Source organism: Macaca mulatta, chromosome 3 (genome assembly GCF_049350105.2).
Source record: "Macaca mulatta isolate MMU2019108-1 chromosome 3, T2T-MMU8v2.0, whole genome shotgun sequence".
Lineage (NCBI taxonomy): Eukaryota > Metazoa > Chordata > Mammalia > Primates > Cercopithecidae > Macaca > Macaca mulatta.
Window position 1 is genome coordinate 128,684,715 of NC_133408.1, and position 19,419 is coordinate 128,704,133.

At 37.3% G+C, this 19,419-nt stretch overlaps 1 protein-coding gene and 1 pseudogene across 5 annotated transcripts in view; both read right to left on the reverse strand.

Annotated features, from left to right (window-relative positions):
* CDK14 (cyclin dependent kinase 14) overlaps positions 1–19,419 on the reverse strand; it is a 727,116-nt gene that overhangs the window by 547,487 nt on the left and 160,210 nt on the right. The gene's annotated exons all lie outside the window — the stretch shown is intronic.
* LOC106997546 (Golgi apparatus membrane protein TVP23 homolog B pseudogene) lies at positions 11,396–15,417 on the reverse strand (annotated as a pseudogene). Its single transcript, XR_013415928.1, has one exon. The product of XR_013415928.1 is annotated as a Golgi apparatus membrane protein TVP23 homolog B pseudogene (transcript).

A 19,419-nucleotide genomic window follows, 5' to 3' on the forward strand; every position in this document is an offset into this window, starting at 1 on the left:
CCAGCTAGGTTGCTCCCAAATTGCTAACCCACAGAAACTCTGTGAGAGAACAGATGTTTACTGTTGTTTAGGCACTACAGCACAAAGTTTAGGAGTTATTATGCAGCAATAGATAACTAACATACCCTCAAAGCACCCTCCTTAATTATAAATTCTCTCATTCTTAGTCAAAAGAACAAGATTCACTACACATGCATTGCTCCTGATCCCTTGATTGGGCCTGAAACAATCTTCTAGCTTCATAAATGTCATGTATTTATTTATTATCTAGTTTTTAAGATACAGGATCTCACTCTGTTGTCCTGGCTGGAGTGCAGTGGTGCAATCATAGCTCACTGCAGCCTCGAACTCCTGGGCTCATGTGATCATCCAGCCTCAGCCTCCCAAGTAATTGGGATTACAGGCATGAGCTACTGCGCCCAGCTTAATGTAGCGATTTAAAGAGTTCAGCTGCTCCCGTCTTCTCTATCTATTCAAGTACTCTTTTAACATATCTTGAAATTTCTGTCAACTAAAGCCAAAAGAGGAATTAGTTGCCCATGAAGTTTTAACTCGCCAAACAACTTTACCAACACCTTCACTCAAAACTGCTTTTGAGTTACAGGAAAAAAAAAAAAAAAAAGATAAAACTAACCAGTCTCTTTAGAAATTTTAAATCATTTTAACGTTCTTAAAGTGAAATCATTCTTTTAATAATTAGAAATTAGATTCATTTATAGACTGAAACATTGTAAATCAAGCATAGCCAAGCAAAGTCAGGCCCCCTAAGATTGTTCTAATATCGAAAGCATTTAAGCAGATAATCAACGAACCAGTTACAGAGGTTATGAAAATATTTTTTATACCAACTGGAAGGTGGGACTAGATCGTCTTCAAGGTTCCTAATACACTAAGAAAGTTCTACAATACAAGTCTCTGGATGTCCTCCCGAACCTGTACAGTAATTCTCATCAGGTATAACTTAGTGTTGAAAGCAGCCTATAGTTCACAAGAAAAAAAGAATTTAAATGGGTTATAAACATAAAAAGAAAATGTGCTCAGCTTCACTAATAATTAAAGTAATGCAAATTGAAAATAACTAGTAAAACAAATTTTTATGTTCCAGATTGCAAGCTTCAGAAAATGCTTAACAAGGGTAAAGGTGGAAAAACAGACATTTCAGATGAGGGTACGAGTCCGTTCATCAGGCAATTTTGGCAATATATACAGTATTATAATTTTAAATGTATATTACCATATGTGACTCAATATTTAGCTGTTAACAAAACTATCCATTCATCTCTGTTTGTAAGAACAAAACTCAATAAACAACCTAAATGTTCACCAACTTTTAGAAACAGGTAAATATAGTACATTCATATGATGAACAGCACGCAACCTATAAACAGAATGAGTGGGATCTATATACGTGCTGATATAAAACACTCTTCAACATACACTGTTAAAGAAGAAAAACAAAATACGCTCCACTAGTGTGGAGCCCAAGGTGGAGAAGAGACCTATAAGCAAAGAAAATGTCTGGAAGCAGTTTTTAAAATGATGTTCGTAGTTACCTCTAAAAAGGGTAACCAGAGACTTGGGAGCAGGAGGAAAAGTTCTTATTGTATGCTCTTTTGTATGATATGTATATATTATATTTTAATTTTTTAAGTAAGGGGGAAAGCTAAATGGGGAAAAAGAACAAGAGAAAAAAATAAAGGCATAAGTTATAGCTACTACTCAACTAATTTGTAAGCAGTCCATCAAAGGAACCAGGGTCTGGTTTTGGGCTTAGAATACTCACATGCATGCTCAACCATTAAAAATGACCTCCAGCAGGAAAAAAAAAAAAAAAAAAAAAAAACTGCTTCACACCGTCAGTATGCCTCTCACTAATTAAGGAACAAGAGCTTTCTCTTGCCTTCTTAATGCAAACCACTAACTCAACAACCGGAGGCTTCCATAAGATGAACATCCTCCTGCCTGCCCTTAAGCTTTGTGAATCAGGAAATATGATGGAACTAGTGCCTTTCTTTGACTGTTTAGGCAAACAGTGGCAAGGTTAAAGAAATAAAAAGAAGTTGGTATTAATTTCACTAACTGGTGGGAGTTACCCAGAGCTCACAACTGCTGTCAAAAAGCTGGCTGCTCCTGCCCACGGACTCCACCCATAAATGTCAGTTGTGATTTTCTTCTCCACTGACCAAACCCTTTCTGAGACTCAGTGAGCACTTCCCAGATCAGTGATCTGCTTAAAAGAAATCTATTAAGTGGCTGTTAATTATTCTCACTGTGTGTGACACAGAAGGGAAAATGAAGTAGGGCAACACACTTTCAACGTTCTTCTCTTTTTCTCTTTTGGCTAATATGCTAAAGATGGAAGATCTTTTGTATCTTGAAGTGGGCTTGCTTTAGCAACAGAAGTTAAAAGCTGTTTGGTTCATCTAACTATAAATAAATTATAACTGTCTAAAAACATTCATTTTAAGTGTTATCAACTATGTAGTAGGACCTACTTTTAAAACACTGGTGACAGAGTGAGATCCCATCTCTAAAAAAAAAAAAAAGGAGGAAAATACCCGGGGTTTTTCTTATAAATTATTTAAGTGATGTTATCATTAGATTAAAGAAAAAAATGTCAAACAACTTCACCAACACCTTCACTCAGATGCTCAAATGTTTTCAATTCAAACCTGGCATATGTGTAGATTTTTAAAACTGCTTTTGAGTTACAGAAAAAAAAACAAAGGATAAAACTAACCAGTCTCTTTAGAGGTTTTAAATCATTTTAGGTTTACTTAAATAGAAATCATTCCTTTAACAATTACAAATAAGATTCATTTGTGGACTGAAACATTGTAAGCCAAGCATAGGCCCAAAGTCCGTTTCTATAATCAAAATATTAATACCTGAAAAAAACTGAAGATGTATTTATGAAGAAAATACCAATTGGCCAAGGCCAGAATGTGCAGAAAACCTTCCAACTATAATAATTTGTAAGAATATATATACAAATATAAACATGTTGAGAAGAACACATGTAACCCTTAATCTCCACATCTCTGTACAATGTAAATTCCATGAGACTGGAACTCTTATCCTTTCTGCCCTACAGAAATGCCTGCCGGATTTGGTGCTCACTAAAATAATAATAATAATAAAGCTTACTTTTATAGAGGCACCTATTTTCTTAGTGGTAAGATGTCTAAAATTCATAACCATCTACCTTAAGGTTTTGTCTAATCTTCATGCAAAAAGAAAAGCCATAATCAACTTAATTTCTTGAAGTAACATATATTCTCATTACATTTTTAGTTCAATAAATGGTAATAAGCGTGCATGCTTATCAACATTTAAGTATGTTTTAAATTGAATAGGCCTATCGTGGCCAGTGCAGGAATCTAATGACCACTCTGGGCTGCACTTCCCAAACTGATGTCCATGAAACATTGCTACCCATGGTATCACCAGAGATGTCCCTAGGAAGGATTCTGAGAAACACGAAAGTAAAGTTAAACAGGTTTCTTCACTGTCGTATTTCACAGAGTCTTGAATATTAAATGCATATCCACTAAGTACAAACTCCTGCACAAATACGTTTGGGAACGTTTGGGAACGTATTTGTGCAGGAGTTTACACTCCACTTGTGGTTGCCGTTGAGTCTCTTTTCCTCTAAAATATATAAATGAATTACATAGAGCTGTTACGATCCACAGACTCACCTTCCCAGCACTGAGACCTGAGGGAAGTTACTTAATGATTAGATTACCCATCAAGAAAATGGAGATAAAGATATGCTTAACTCATACCTGGCTTTAAGGGAATCCAAAATGGATATATGTTAGGTAATAAATAATTGTTTTGATTATTATCATTATGTCTGTTTTCATCTGCTCAGGCTGAAGTAATAAAATATCATGGACTGGTTGACTTCAACAACCGAAACTGATTTTCTTAGTTTTGGGGACTGGAAAGTCCAAGATCAAGGTCCAGCAGGGTTTGGTTCCTGGTCAGGACCCTTTTCCTAGCTTGCAGATGTCTGCCTTCTTGCTGTATACTCACATGGTGGAGGGGGAGAGAGAGTTCTCTGTTATCTCTTCAACATAAGGACATTAACCCAATTAGATCAGGGCCCTACTCTTATGATCTCATCTAATTTTAACTGCTTCCATAAAGGCCTTATCCACAAATACAGTCACATTGGAGGCTGGGGCTTTAATATATGAATTTTGAAGGGAGACACAATTCAGTCCATACCAATTCCCTTTCCATCTGATTTATATCCTTTCACTCCTTACTATCTACTATATTGCTAAAACAATAAAAATTTGAGGCAGTTGAGATGTGAACAGGTTTGTCAATTTACTGCTGCCACAGCACCTGTGGGGGCCCAGAGTAGGGTTGCTGGCTTGGCTCTTCAGATCAAGTGAATGAAGCCATTCTACCCCGAGAAGATGGTAAATAAAGAGAAGTTGTCATCTGGCTTCCTAACCCAGCCATCAAGTAAACACCACGCTGTACTATCATAAAGGGGTTCGACACAGAAAGAGCTTGGGCATGAGAAATAAGGGCCCCACATATATTTTACAACTCTTCTCATACTTAGCAGGAAAACCACCTGAAGAAACAAGGTTTTGCTACTACTGGACCAGCTAAATCCATAATGCTATAAATTAAGAAATTTCCACATGGTGTATATCAAAACAAATCATCATAATCCCATGTGACCAGAATGTAAAAATATGATGAAAAATAAATTAAAAAGTCAAAGGACAGACTAAAAGGAAATATTTGTCCTAAAAGTGACATTTAACATTACTATTAATACGTGTATGGAATGCAAAGAACAGAGCATATTATCGAAAACAACCAAATGTACTAATGAATAAATTAGAAACACAAAAGAGCCGATAACTCTTCAGTCAAAGGGAACCTGTGGGAACTGCTTGCCCACATCATGGTGTTTGGAGGCTGTGTATGTAACTGCACTAGGAATGCCCTCTCTTTGTTCTCATCTTGCCTCCAGGCAAAGACCTGCTCATATTTTGAGCTGTACATACATATCACCTGCCCTCCTATGCTGGCCACATCCTCCAGGTACCTCCTCAAACACCTTTTTATACTTGAAGACTTCATGTTACCTACTGTAATTATTTTCCCCATGAGATGGGGAACTTTTCTGACTGCAAAACTAAGCCTTTCTCACTTTGCATTTCCAGTCTCTAGTATCTAGCACAAGTTCTGACACAGAGTGGGTATTCAGTACGAGGTCATTTAATAAATAACTTTCATCACTCTCAAGGCAGTAATAGGAAACAAATGGAGGTTTATAATAATGTACTTACTCAAAGAAATATACTTTTAAACGTTTACTATGGAACAAATTATATACTTAACAAAAAAGTAAAAAAAAAAAATGTAAATGATAAAAATTGTTTCAACCCTTCAGAAAAGTAACATGGCATACCTGTGTAAGAAATCTCAGCAATCCCAATTCATGCTAGGCACAGTGGCTCATGCCTGTAATCCCAGCACTTTCGGAGGCCAAGGCGGGCAGATCACTTGAGGCCAGGAGTTTGAGATCAGCCTGGCCAACAAGACAAAACCCTGTCTCTATAAAAAATCAATAAACAAAAATTTAATTTAAAAAAAACTCAGCAATCTATTCATTTTTTCTGAGTGTCAGTCAGAATTTTATCCAAAGAAAGCAGCAAAAGAAGAAAATTAGCAGGTATAGAAATTTGTATTTAAAACATCAAAATCTGAGAAATTACTTATATAGGAGGAAAATGAGCAAAGTATCCCACATCAACTTACTGAAATACTATGCAACCATTAAAACTGGTAATTTAAGACTGCATTTTTTAAAATGTTTAAGGTGATATGTGCAACAGTTCATCACACATGTATTTGAGAATGCAAAGTGTGTCATTTCTGGCATACACAGAAATATGTAAACACAGACTTTTAAAAATGAAACTATTACATTATTTCTTTAAACAGCTTGAGGTATAATTTACATACTATACAATTCACTCATTTAAAGTGTACAATTCAATGGTAATATGGTTTGGCTCTGTATCTCCACTCAAATCTCATCTTGTAGCTCCCATAATTCCCATGTGTTGTGGGAGGGAGTCAGTGGGACATGACTGAATCAGGGAGGCAGGTCTTTCCCTTGCTGTTCTTGTGACAGTAAGTCTCACAAGATGTGATGGTTTTTAAAATGGGAGTTTTCTGCACAAGCTCTCTCTCGTCTGCCACCATGTGAGATGTGCCTTTCACCTTCTACCATGATTGTGAGGCCCCCCCAGCCATGTGGAACTCTAAGTCCATTAAACCTTTTTCTTTTGTAAATTGCCCAGTCTAGGGTATATCTTCATCAGCAGTGTGAAAATGAACTAGTACAAATGGTTTTCAGTATATTTACAGAGTTGTACCAAGCATCAACAAAATCCATTTTAGAATACTTTAATGATCTCAAAGAGAGCCATAGCTGTCAATCCCCCACCCTGTCCCATTATCTACTCCCCACCACCACTTCCACCTTGGCCCTAAGCAGCCATTAATCTACTTTCTGTCTCTATAGATTTACCTATTTTGGACATTTCATATAAACAGAATCATACAATATGTGCTCCTTTGTGACTAGCTTCTTTCATTTAGCACAATGTTATCAAAGTTCACTCACGTTGCAGCATCTATCAGTACTTCATTTCTTTTTATTAATGAATAACATTTCATTGTACAGATATGCTGCACTTTATCCATTCATCAGATGATGGACACTGGGATTGTTCCCACATTTTGGCTATTATGAATAATGCTGCTCTGTCCTTTCATGCAAAAGTTTCTGCATTGACACACATTTTCATTTCTCTCTGGTATATACCTAGGAGTGGAATTACTGGATCATGTCATAATTCTATGTTTAACTATTTGAGGAACTACAGACTGTTTTCCAAAGCAGGTGAATCATTTTGCAGTCCCAGGGTATGAGAGTTCCAATTATTCACATCCTCACCAACATTTGCAATTACCTGTTATTGTTGTTGTTGTTGTTGTTGTTGTTTTATTCAGGCCATCCTAGGTAGCTCGCCATGGTTTTGATTTTAATTTCCCTGTGAAGTGGTAGCTCATCATGATTTTGATTTGAATTTCCCTGATGGCTAATAAAGTTCAGCACCTTTTCATATGTTTATTGGCCATTTGTATATCCTCTTTGAAGAAACATCTGTTCAGATCCTTTGCCAAGAATTTTAATTGGGTTGTCTTTTATTATTGAGTTGTAAGAGTTCTTTATATACTCTGGATACTAGTCCCTTATCAGGTATGTGATTTGTAAAATTTTTATTTCTCTGGATACATTTAAAAGAATAATATTAAGAAAGTGAAAAGACAAGTCACAGAGGCTTTCAATGGTTTTTAGTATTTTTAGAGTTGTGCCAAACATTCACAAAATCAATTTTAGAACACTCTGATGATCTCAAAGAGATCAAACCACAGAGGCTTGTCTTTTCACTTTCTTAATATTATTCTTTTAAATGTATCCAGAGAAACCTAAAGATCATATTTTATTTCCACCATAATCCATATAAAACATACATTAACAAGACTTTAAAAATTTACATTGTATGCTTTCCTCCTTGAAATCATATTTCATTCCTCCTCTCCATCCGAATTTCAACCTAATGAAATAAATACATTAATGCTTAAAGTCTTTTACCGACTTACAAATACTCTACCATACTTCTCTGCAACATAAAATTTCATACATACTTCAAAATTTTTAAATGGCTTTGATTTCCTGTGACCACAAAACTCTGGGCTTTAATATTTTTCTTCTAGATTAATTATAATTATTAATATTAAACAAAAAGCATGTTTATTGTGATAGTTATTAAATACAAGGAAAAAATTTCATTGGTAATGAATTGCTTAACAGGGTGAGAGACGGTTAAGAGTCTGAAGATTTGCCTGACATCAAAACTATAAACGAGTCCTTTGATGATCAGGACTTTGAAAACCTTGCTTGGGTCAATATACCATGGTAAGATCACAGATGGAGGAGAGTGGTTTTTTCTAAAACAGAAAAGGATATGGCAGGCTGGTCTGAGTGCAGTGGTGTTTACAACTAATTGATTACAACCAATTACAGATTTCTTTGTTCCTTCTCCACTCCCACTGCTTTTGACTGCCACAAATAAATAAATAAATAAATAAATAAATAAATAAATAAATAATAAAAGTAAAGGACATGGCAGAAGAAAAGGTAGGAGATACCCAAACCATGGGTGGGTTTTCAAGGGATATCAATTTTCAGAAAGAATACATCACAAGGTAAGGATCTGGAAATCAACTCTCTTCTAACTTTTGAGGTGTACATACCTCTTGGAAAGTTTTCTTAAGTGTACAGGTTCCCCAGGCGGAAGACAGTTGCTATGGAGCAGCAGTCCCCAACCTTTTTGACACCAAGGACCAGTTTCGTGGAAGACAATTTTTCCACAAACGGGGGGCTGGAAGGGCGGAATTGGTTTTGGGATGATTCAACTGCAATACATTTATTGTGTACTTTTTTTCTATTATTATTACATCGTAATATGTAATAAAATAATTATACAACTCACCGTAATATAGAATCAGTGGGAGCCCTGAGCTTGTTTCCTGCAACTAGACAGTCCCATCTGGGGATGTGTGACAGTGACTGATCACCAGGCATTAGATTCTCATAAACAGCGTGTAACCGAGATCCCCTGCATGCTCAGTTCACAGTAGTATTTGTGATCCTATGAAAATCTAATGCCCCCACTGGTCTGACAGGAGGCGGAACTCAGGCAGTAATGCTTGTTCGCCGACTGCTCACCTTTGGCTATGCGGCCCAGTTTCTAACAGGCCATGGTACCAGTCGGTGGCCCAGGGGTTGGGACTCCTGCTATAGAGGATCTTGGAGATGGTTGTGCTCCCTTCATTATGCATAATTCTTGTTATATTACATAATGTCTCATTTGCTAACACCTCTTTCTATACAGGATAGAAGTGGTACCCTATGTAGAGAAAGGAGCTTACATTCTCTAATAAATCATAATGAAATAGGGTGGGTCAAAGCAGTCAAGGCAAACTCAAATAACCAAGTAGGGTTGTATTAAGCACTTGATAAAAAATACACCCAAATGCTGATTAATTTTATGTTCTTTTCTACTTTTTACCCTAAAAGTTTGATGGCTTCCAATCACTTGCTACACTAGACAGTGATATATAAATAAGCCTAAAATAATTACTTTTAAAATCAGACTTAAGCTTGACAAGAGCTCATGACTGGATTAATATTGCTTACAGTCATCTAAATGTCACTTTGACAAACTAAATGTTTGTCTTGATGACATCTTCCCCTAGGCATATGGCACTTCCATTAACTCCAGTGTTATCTTTGTTAGAAGCAGAAGAAGATGCTTCATTGTTTTCAGAATATTCATAATTTACAAGGCCTCTCTTAGGTCTTGATTTATAATTGCTCATAACATTAAAGGGAAAGATCTCTGCACAGATGCTAGCCAGTGTGGTTTTTTTAAATTAGTATCTATTTCAAAGAACAAAGTGTTCTCTTTGGAACAAATAATTAACGGCAATGATCTAAATTTTAGATTAAAATGTTACCTTATAAAGAATAACATTAAAAAATGATGTTACACTAAATTTTACAATAGCAATCTTGAGTGACTCTGAGAAACTTTGCAAATATGAAATCATGGAAGAATATAAATTCATAATAGTCATCAATTCCATCCAACAAGCATTTAATAAAAACTAATCTTGAATAAGACCCTGTGATAGAAACTGTGGAGAATAAACACAATTTAGCTCTTGAAAAGATTCTGATTGCCAACCTGGCACCAACAAATACACAAAGAATTTATAAGGGGACTCGTTATTTAAGTATTTATCCCCAAACTTAGTTGTCATAATTCAAAAATACTCTCTAGGAAACCAATCACTTATAAAATCAGCTTAGCACTTAAACAGTCCTCCCTGCCTGCCCTTACCACCAATGGCATTAAAATGCAAACAAATCAACTACAAATCTTGCAAAATAGACAGTATTCCATAAGACTGATGAAAGCAATTCTGGAAACCTGCTTAAATAACAAGACCACAAAAAATGAGGCTTTCAGGATCCTCTTCATAATTAATAACCAAAGAAGAAGAAAACTACAATTTTATAGATGCTTTAAAAGAGAATAAAATGTATATCAAATGTAAAAAAAAATTGGAAAAATTAAAATGGACCCTCTTTATGATTATGCTTATGTAAAGGATAGTGTGTTGTTTTACCATATAAACTGTCAGAAAACTTATTCCCCAAAAAAACTTACTAAATTCATTTGTTTTTTCCTAATAATTAGCACATACTTGCAAATAAACACTGGGACAAACTTTCTTTTGATGATTATCCATTTGTTTTCTAAAAGACTCAATCCTAATCAAACTTTCTATGCATATTAACCATAAATTTTTGACCTTCGCTTTCTTTTGCTCTATAAACAGCAGTTTTATACAAAGTTTTATACCTTCATAGCTACTAGTCCAAAAAAGATACTTATTCAGTTAAACAAAATATCTTTTAAAATATTTTAACAAAGTACAAATATATTCACAACATAATCTGCTGACTAAAGTCTCCAACAAAGTTTACAGTACCTACAACAGAATCTACGGATGCCTACAATAGTTTATAGATTGCTTTAGTTTACAGTTTCATCTACTGCTTTAAGAAATACCATTAATACAAATGCATGATTTACAATATACCCGTTATAGCAAGAAAAAAAGAGATTTATAAAATAAAATGTCTTTTACGCATTCATTATGCCAAGTATTTAAATGATTACTGTCATTATGACATAAGAATAATGCTCTTTTAGTGATAACAGATAGATTTTGTTAGCTCAAGGACCACTGAACAGCCTGTAAGAAGTTCCAAAGTAAAATTTGCCTATCCTTGCTGTAAAATAAATGAAACAGTAGCAATCTCTGTGTATTCCTTAAACATAAACTATGCTGATTCCATTTGTATTAACTGGGCCTTATGTAAATGAATTGTTGCAAATAAACAAAATTTTGGAAACTAGTTAACACCACTGACCCAAATTTGGTTTTAATTGTTTGCATATATCTAAGAAATTTTACCGTGAGGTACATATTAAAAATTAACAATTATTTCTAACTTATGCATAAGCCAAAATGTTCACTTTTACCATGGAAGCAAAATTTACTTCTGAAAATAGTCTACATAAATAATATATAAACATATAGAGTTTTGATACAGACTTACATCTTCTTATGTTCTATGAATCCAAATGCAAAAGTCTCCATACTTACATAAATGAACACATTTTCATTAATTTGGAACATATTGATATTATATGACTATGTGCATACCTATGTACACTGTAAAACAATTTTTTTTTTTTTTTGAGACAGAGTCTTGCTTTGTAGCCCAGGCTGGAGTACAACAGCACAATCTCGGCTCAATACAATCTCCGCCTCCCAGATTCAAGCAATTCTCCTGACTCAGTCTCCCGAGTAGCTAAGACTACACAGGCATGCGCCACCACACCCAGCTAATTTTTGTATTTTTAGTAGAGATGGGGTTTTGTCATGTTGACCAGGCTGGTCTCGAACTCCTGACCTCAGATGATCTGCCGACCTCAGCTTCCCAAAGTGCTGGGATCACAGGTGTGAGTCACAGTGCCCAGCCTGTAAGATAAATTTTCACAACGTTTCTAGTGACAACATACTTTCTAGCCCCAACTGCTGGAAAGAAAATAAAAAATATAAAAACTAACTTTCCTTTTTTAAAACAAGTAAAGCTTTTAAGTGGAAAAATAGAGCCAATACTCCTCATTATAACATGGACTGGGCACTAAAAGGTTCAGAGTCAAAAATGTCTTCATTCCCCAATATAATAAAAGATACAAGAGCATTTTCTCTAGTCTGGAAGTCAGATTATCTCTACTGCTTTGTCTTAAAAACTGCTTTCCAGGGTACAAGATAGCCATGCTAGTTAAATTCCTTCTACTGCCCACTGTACACCTGATGTAACCATATAGGTTGGCATCTTGCAGTACCACACCCATGATAACCACTGTCAATCACTTCACTCCAAAAAAGAAGAGGGCACTAAAGGCAATTACCACCCACAGCACTGAACAGGCAATAAATACCAAAAGATTCTTGATTCAGCCTCTGAGTCAGTTTTGTTATCTTGAGGGGATGCCTTCCTGGACTCCCAATGGCTCTTCCTGGACACTCAGTGGTTCTTGTCATCTTCATCAGTATGATTCCACCAATGCAGGCCCACCATTAGCCTACCTGTGACAGTCTTCACTCCCCCAAATCACATGGCAACAAAAGAACTGTCACCATCTAGGCAGTAAAACTGCTGCTGAGGAATTCACAGAGAAGATGGATTATAACTGCATAGACTCAAAAGAGCAAACAGAAAAATTATGCTATTGGGTGTCCGATTTTTTTTTTTTGGGGGGGGTGTCTAATTTTTTTTTTTTTTTTGGTCTATTGTTTTTAATCCCCTATTCTGAGAAGCATTTTTGGTCTATTCAGTTGTCTTCTCTTCTGCATTGAAGGGTGAAACATCTTCCGTGTCATCATTACTGTCCTGTTGCAACATGGCAGCCATGCACTAGCCCCTTGATCTTCATCTTAAATGGATTCACCTTCAGTGAACTTTTTCCAGTGCCATTTACCCTTGAGTTTCCTGTATCTTTCTAGTTACAATTAATGAGCAACATTCTAGCCAGATCTAGGCAGACTAAAATCATGTGCTTGAAGGGACTTTCTGCTGTGAAACCTGGTAACCCAGTCCCCGAGAGCCCTTCTTAGCACCAACTGTGTCACTGTGCACTACTCTTTTGCCTTTGAGCTCTGTGGTCCACTCCAAGCCAACTGCTGAACAAGACACAAAAGTGTCCCCAGCCTATAAGTCTTCATGGGTTTGATTGTTAATCACTCAGAAACAGATAAACATGGAACTGTTAAAAAAAATCCTTACAAGAGTGGCCCCTAGTCTAAGGATCTTAACTGCTTCCCAGAAAGGTAAAACATACTCTGCTTTTATTCACTTATTAATACTACCCTCCACTACCACAATTCCCCACTCTACTTCATACCTTATCATTAGCCAAATCACTTCCTCCAAGGTGGTCTGCTCTCCCTAAATGAAAATGCAAGTGAAGCAGAACAGTGGGTGTCAGGTGGACAGTTTGCCTTTCTGAGGAGCCACAGGTAAGATTTGCCACATGTCTAGTCATTCATGAAACATCTGCTGTGACTTATCACATCATGACTTACCTTATCAGTGATAATGCAGATCAACCAACAAATTCAGAAAAGTTATGTGAGCAGTTTAGAGAAATAAACCAAGACCAGAAGGCAGAAATCCTTGATTCCATGCTGTTTCCATGAGAAAGGGGTGTTCTTAATCCTATCAGAGTAGCACCACCTTTTGATAGCAAATGTTTGTAATCTACAGAGATAGTATGTACACAGAGAAAGAAAAACAATATAAAGTCCAAAATGTAATATAAAAAGAAAATAAAAGAGATTAACTTTTATTGTCTTTCATATGTGTGATTTAGATACACAGACACACACACAGACACACACACCCCAAGATGTAAATACTCAGAGATAACACCACCAAATGATTTAATGATGTAGTAAGATGCTTGCAACCACTTCTAATGGGTAAATTTGGATTTTAAAAAAGAAACGTTCACTTGAATATTCTCAACAATTTTTATTGTATAAATTAGCATAAGGGCTAAATTTGTATGCACACACACACATATATATACATAACCATCATATTTCCTATAAACGTGTATTAGTGCGGGTATATATATAATAATTCAAATACCACAAACATCACTGCTACTACGGATGGGATTTCCCAGAATGGCAGACGTTACTTTGTAATGTTGCTAATAAGTCAAAGTACAACTTTTGAAGTACTCAGCAGCTGCATTTCTGAAAATTTCAGAATACAGTCATGTGTTGCATAACGACATTTCAGGCAACAAAAACTTCATATATAATTCTGGTCCCATAAGAGTATAGAATCATATTTTTGCTGTACCTTTCTTATGTTTAGATACACAAGTATTTACCATTGTGTTACAACTACCTACAGTAACATACTATACAGGCAGCCCTGGAACAATCGGCTATACCATATAGCTTAGGTGTGCAACAGGCTATACCATCTAGGTGTGTATAAATATACTCTATGACGTCTGTACAACAACAAAGCTGCCTCATGACACATTTCTCAGAATGTGCCCCCATCACTAGTGATGTATGACTGTATATTAAAACTGGACATACATACATATAATTGTCTTTAAATGTTAAATGGAGTGGGATTTTGTTTTGTTTTTTCTGTTTCTGTGTGTGGTTTTTTGTTTTTGGGTTTTTTTGGGGGGGGTTTTTTTGAGACAGTCTCGTTCTGTTGCCCAGGCTGGAGTGCAATAGCGCTATCTTGGCTCACTGCAACCTCTGCCTCCCAGGCTTAAGTGATTCCTGTGCCTCATCCTCCCAAGTAGATGTGATTACAGGCGCACGCCACCACGCCTGGCTAATTTTCATATTTTTAATAGAAATGGGGTTTCAACATGTTAGCCAAGCAGGTCTCCAACTCCTGGCCTCAAGTGATCCACCCACCTTGGCCTCCCAAAGTCCTGAGATTACTGGTGTGAGCCACTGCACCCAGCTGAGTTAGGTTTTTGGTTCAGTCAATTACAAATAGGTTTTTCATTAACTGAATCTCCAACAGGGACATTCAAAGATTTTGCAAAATGCATCAAATAAGCATTCACTTAGTTAGCTGTTGTGTACACTACAGAATGTCTAGCAACCTTTAACCCCCGCCCACCAAACACCAGTAGCACACTTCATTCTTTGGGACAACCAGTTAGTTCCCATCAATTTCCAAAACACTCCATTAGGGGGCAGTACCACTCCTACTGAGACCCACTGAATAAAGCCACCCTAAAAGTATTGAATAGGGACGGACAGACACCAGACCCAGTGCTATTGAGACACGAGGGACAAAGTGATTAAAAATACAGAGCGAGAGCTTAGAGCACAGTGGGGAAAGTGACATTAAACAACTGTCCAAGTAATTATATCAATACAAAATACTATAAATGTCATGAAGGAAAGCTATAAACTGCTGATTTAGATAGTGGGGTGGCATCAGACTTGAGGAGTTTGTGAACTACTAAAATTCTTTTATTAACTTGGAGACGTAAGTAGGGTTAGCGCCGTATAATTCTGTCATGAAAGGTCATTTAAAAATATTAATAATAACTAGCATTTGTAATCACCGCAGTAGCAAGAAGGCAGTAATGAAATCATCTCTGAATTTTAAAAAATATATAAAACAAAAAAGTACTTTTAGCGTGGTGGAAAACCTCACTACATTTTTTTAAATGTCTTTGCTGCAGGCTGGGATAAGACAGCAGCATTTTGCTATCATATACTAGATCTATATGTGGTCTCTGGACCAGAGGCATCAACATGACCTGAGAGTCTGTGAAAAATGCAAACTTTCAGGCCTCATCTCAGACCTACTGCATCAAATCAATCTCTCTCTCTCTCCCTCTCTCTCTCTCTTTCTCCTTAAGAGTCAGGGTCTCACTCTGTCAGCAAGGCTGGAGTGCAGTGGTGGTGGTCATAACTCACTGCAGCCTGAAACATCTGGATTCAAATGATTCTCCCGTCTTGAGTCTCCTGAGTAATTGGGACCACAGCCATGCAATCCCATGCCTGTCTAAGTTGTTTTTTGTAATACATATTTTTTTAGAGACAGGATATCTCACTACGTTGCCTAGGCTGGTCTCAAACTCCTGGCCTCTACTGATCCTCCTACTTCAACCTCCCCAGTCACTGGAATTGCAGACACGAGCCACCATGCCTGGCCCAGGTGATTCACATCCACATTAAAGTTTGAGAAGGACTGTGGCAGAATAGATCATATGAACCCTCAATGGCTAAAATTCAGTCATAGCCATATACATTTAAGAATCAGTAATGGCCTTTAACACTTGAAAGTGATTGAGGACTTCTGGGAAAATTAGGGGGGAAAAATGAGACAGAAAGCAGAAAAGCTGCTATAACAAAAGTATCTTCAGGTGGGAAGAAAAGCAAACAAGCTAGAATCCTAAAAAGTCATCTTTCTGATCAGGCACGGTGGCTCACACTTGTAATCCCAACACTTTGGGAGGATAAGGCAGGTAGATCACTTGAGTCCAGGAGTTCAAGACCAACCTGGGCAACACAGCAGAACCCCATGTCTACAAAAATATTAAAAATTGCCAGGCATAGTGGCACACACCTGTGGTCCCAACTACTCGGGAGGCCAAGGTGGGAGGATCACTGAAGCCTGGGAGTCAAGGCTGTAGTGAGCCATGATTGCACCACTGTACTCTGGACCAGTGGAGCAAGACCCTGTCTCAAAAAATAATAATAATTGAGAAGAAAAAAAAAATGAAGTGCTAATCACAAACAAAAAGCACTGACAGCTTTGCAGTAGATTTTAGGAGCATACAACTGAGTTGCACGGCTCCTATGTGGGAGAATGCCTCCATGGATTTTGCTAAATGCTGAGTCTTGTCCTGACTGCTACTCCTGCCATAAGACAAAGCAATTTTTATCAGTATTGGTCAATAATGCAGCCTGCTGTTTAGGTGCTACAGTTGAATTCACGTTTTGAGATCATTAGTCCCACAATTTGTTCTTCTAACAAAGGAAATCTCTCTAGAAATGTGTTAATTGGCCGGGCGCGGTGGCTCAAGCCTGTAATCCCAGCACTTTGGGAGGCCGAGACGGGCGGATCACGAGGTCAGGAGATCGAGACCATCCTGGCTGACACTGTGAAACCCCGTCTCAACTAAAAACTACAAAAAACTAGCCAGGCGAGGTGGCGGGCGCCTGTAGTCCCAGCTACTCGGGAGGCTGAGGCAGGAGAATGGCGTGAACCCGGGAGGCGGAGCTTGCAGTGAGCTGAGATCCGGCCACTGCACTCCAGCCTGGGTGGCAGAGCGAGACTCCGTCTCAAAAAAAAAAAAAAAAAAAAAAAAGAAATGTGTTAATTATGAGCAAAGACATGAGGCCAGATTCATGTCTCCTTTCTAGGCCACTTTGATGAGAAAATAATTGCCAGTACAACATAATGCCTTTTATAGTAAGAAGAAAAGTTACAGTAAAGATCTGTGCTAGCCAGGCACAGTGGCTCATACCTGTAATCCCAGCACTTTGGGAGGCCAAAACAGGAGGATTGCTTGAGCCCAGGAGTTTGAGTCCAGCCTAGGAGACACAGTGAGACCTCTGTCTCTACAAAAAATGTTTAAAACTTAGCCAGGTGTGGTGGCATGCACCTGTAATCACAGCTACTTGGGAGGCTGAGGTGGGAAAATCACTTGAGCTTGGGAGGGTGAGGCTACAGTGAGCCGTGATTGTACCACTGCACACCAACCTGGGCAAAAAAGGAAACCCTGTCAAAAAAAAAAAATCTGTGCTGACCAATAAAGTAGCCACTAGCCACATGTGGCTAATGAGCCCCTGAAATGTGGCTAGTCTAAATTGAGATATATAATAAAGTACACAAGCAGATTTTTAAAGCAATACAAAAAGAGTAAAATATCTCAATAATAATTTTTATGTCCAAATTATATTTTTTATAAAAGTAAAGTATATTTTTGATAAATTTGTTTTTAATAAAAGTAAAGTCATCTGGGTCTTTTACTTTTTTTTTTTTTTTTTTTTTTTGTAGAGATGAGGTCTCACTATATTGCCCAGGCTGGTCTCCAACTCCTGGCCTCAAGCCATCCTCTCACCTTAGCCTCTGAAAGACCTAGGATTACAGGGCTGAGCCACAACATCCGGCTTCTTTAACTTTTTTAACGTAACTACAAGAAAAATTTTAATGACATGAAGTTTGCATTATGTATCTACTGAACAGTGCTGGTCAAGAAGCTCATTAGAATTATACATGCACCAATCTTCAGTTTAGATTACAATCTATAAATTATAGAAATTACAGATAATCTACAGATAATCCTAGAGAGTAACTGCAGAAAACATGAATTTTGGAGGTAGCCAAACAAAAAGAGGTGCTTGGCAGTATTGATCTTTTCATTTTAACAGCAGCTGAGTAAGAGAGCCCTTTCAGAAATGTCTGCCTAAGGGTCTCTAAATTTATACCCAAAGAAGAGAGAAACATCAAGTATTTAATAAAAATAGCACTGGGGGAGGAACTGATAAAAACTGAAGAGCAATCACAGTGATGACCAGTTCTCTCACAGCCTAGGAATGTAGGGGTGGAAAAGATAAACAAATTCCACTGACAAAAGCCAATAATTTCCTGGTCTAAGGCATTTAAACAACTAAACCTTCCCGCTTCTAAGTAAATGGGAAAGTAAAACCACAATCCCAATAGTTGCCTCAGATCAAGAACGGCGCTACCAGGGGAAGTCACAGAAAGACTGTATTGGTTTGCAGAGGTGTAACTACAAATTAAAATTAACTCATAGTTCTTCCATAGTACAAAGAAAAAACAGAAAAGCTGCCATGGGATTAAAAAGTGGATTCAGAAATCATTGTTTAAATAGCAAGACCTCCACACACAGTGTTAAAACATCTCCAATAATGGAAAATGGTGCTGGGTCAGATTTAGTTTGGGAATAAGACTACGAGTATGAAGCAAAGCAAAGTAGCTAAAGCCATCTCCAATCTAGGCAGATTCCTCTCATTCCTGGCCCCGGGAACAATCCCATCACTTAGGAAATCTGGACCTCTGCCAGCCTGCTGCTTCTGTAGCCTGCTGGGGGATGGGTGAGGAGGGTGGAAATGTCTAGGCAGCTGGCTTTTATCACAAAGCCTTCTCTCTTAGAAAGGCCTATAATGAATTTCCTAGACATGATATAAGGCAATATTTTAAGTGATTAATAGTGCAAAAATATTACATTTTAAAATACTACATTCAAAAAATGAATGTCCAAGGTGTAAGAGATCAATAGTTACATTAATTAAATGTGATGCAAATATTAAAATAATTGTATTTTAGTGGTTTTTGAATTGCTTTCATTAGGCTTAACCTCAAAACATCTAAATAGGGGAGGAAGAAACTAGTCTATTGAAAGCTTAATGTATGTGGCAAGTACCACCCTAACTTATTCCACTTAAAAATAACTTCTTTTAGAGACAGAGTCTCCCTATGTTGCCCCGGCTGGAGGGCAGTGAAGCCAGTGCAGCTCACTTTAGCCTTGCACTCCTGGACTCAAACCATCCTCCTGCCTCAGCCTCCTGAGGAGCTAAGACAATGGGCGTGTGTCACCACGCCTGGCCAGGTTTTTTTTATTTTTT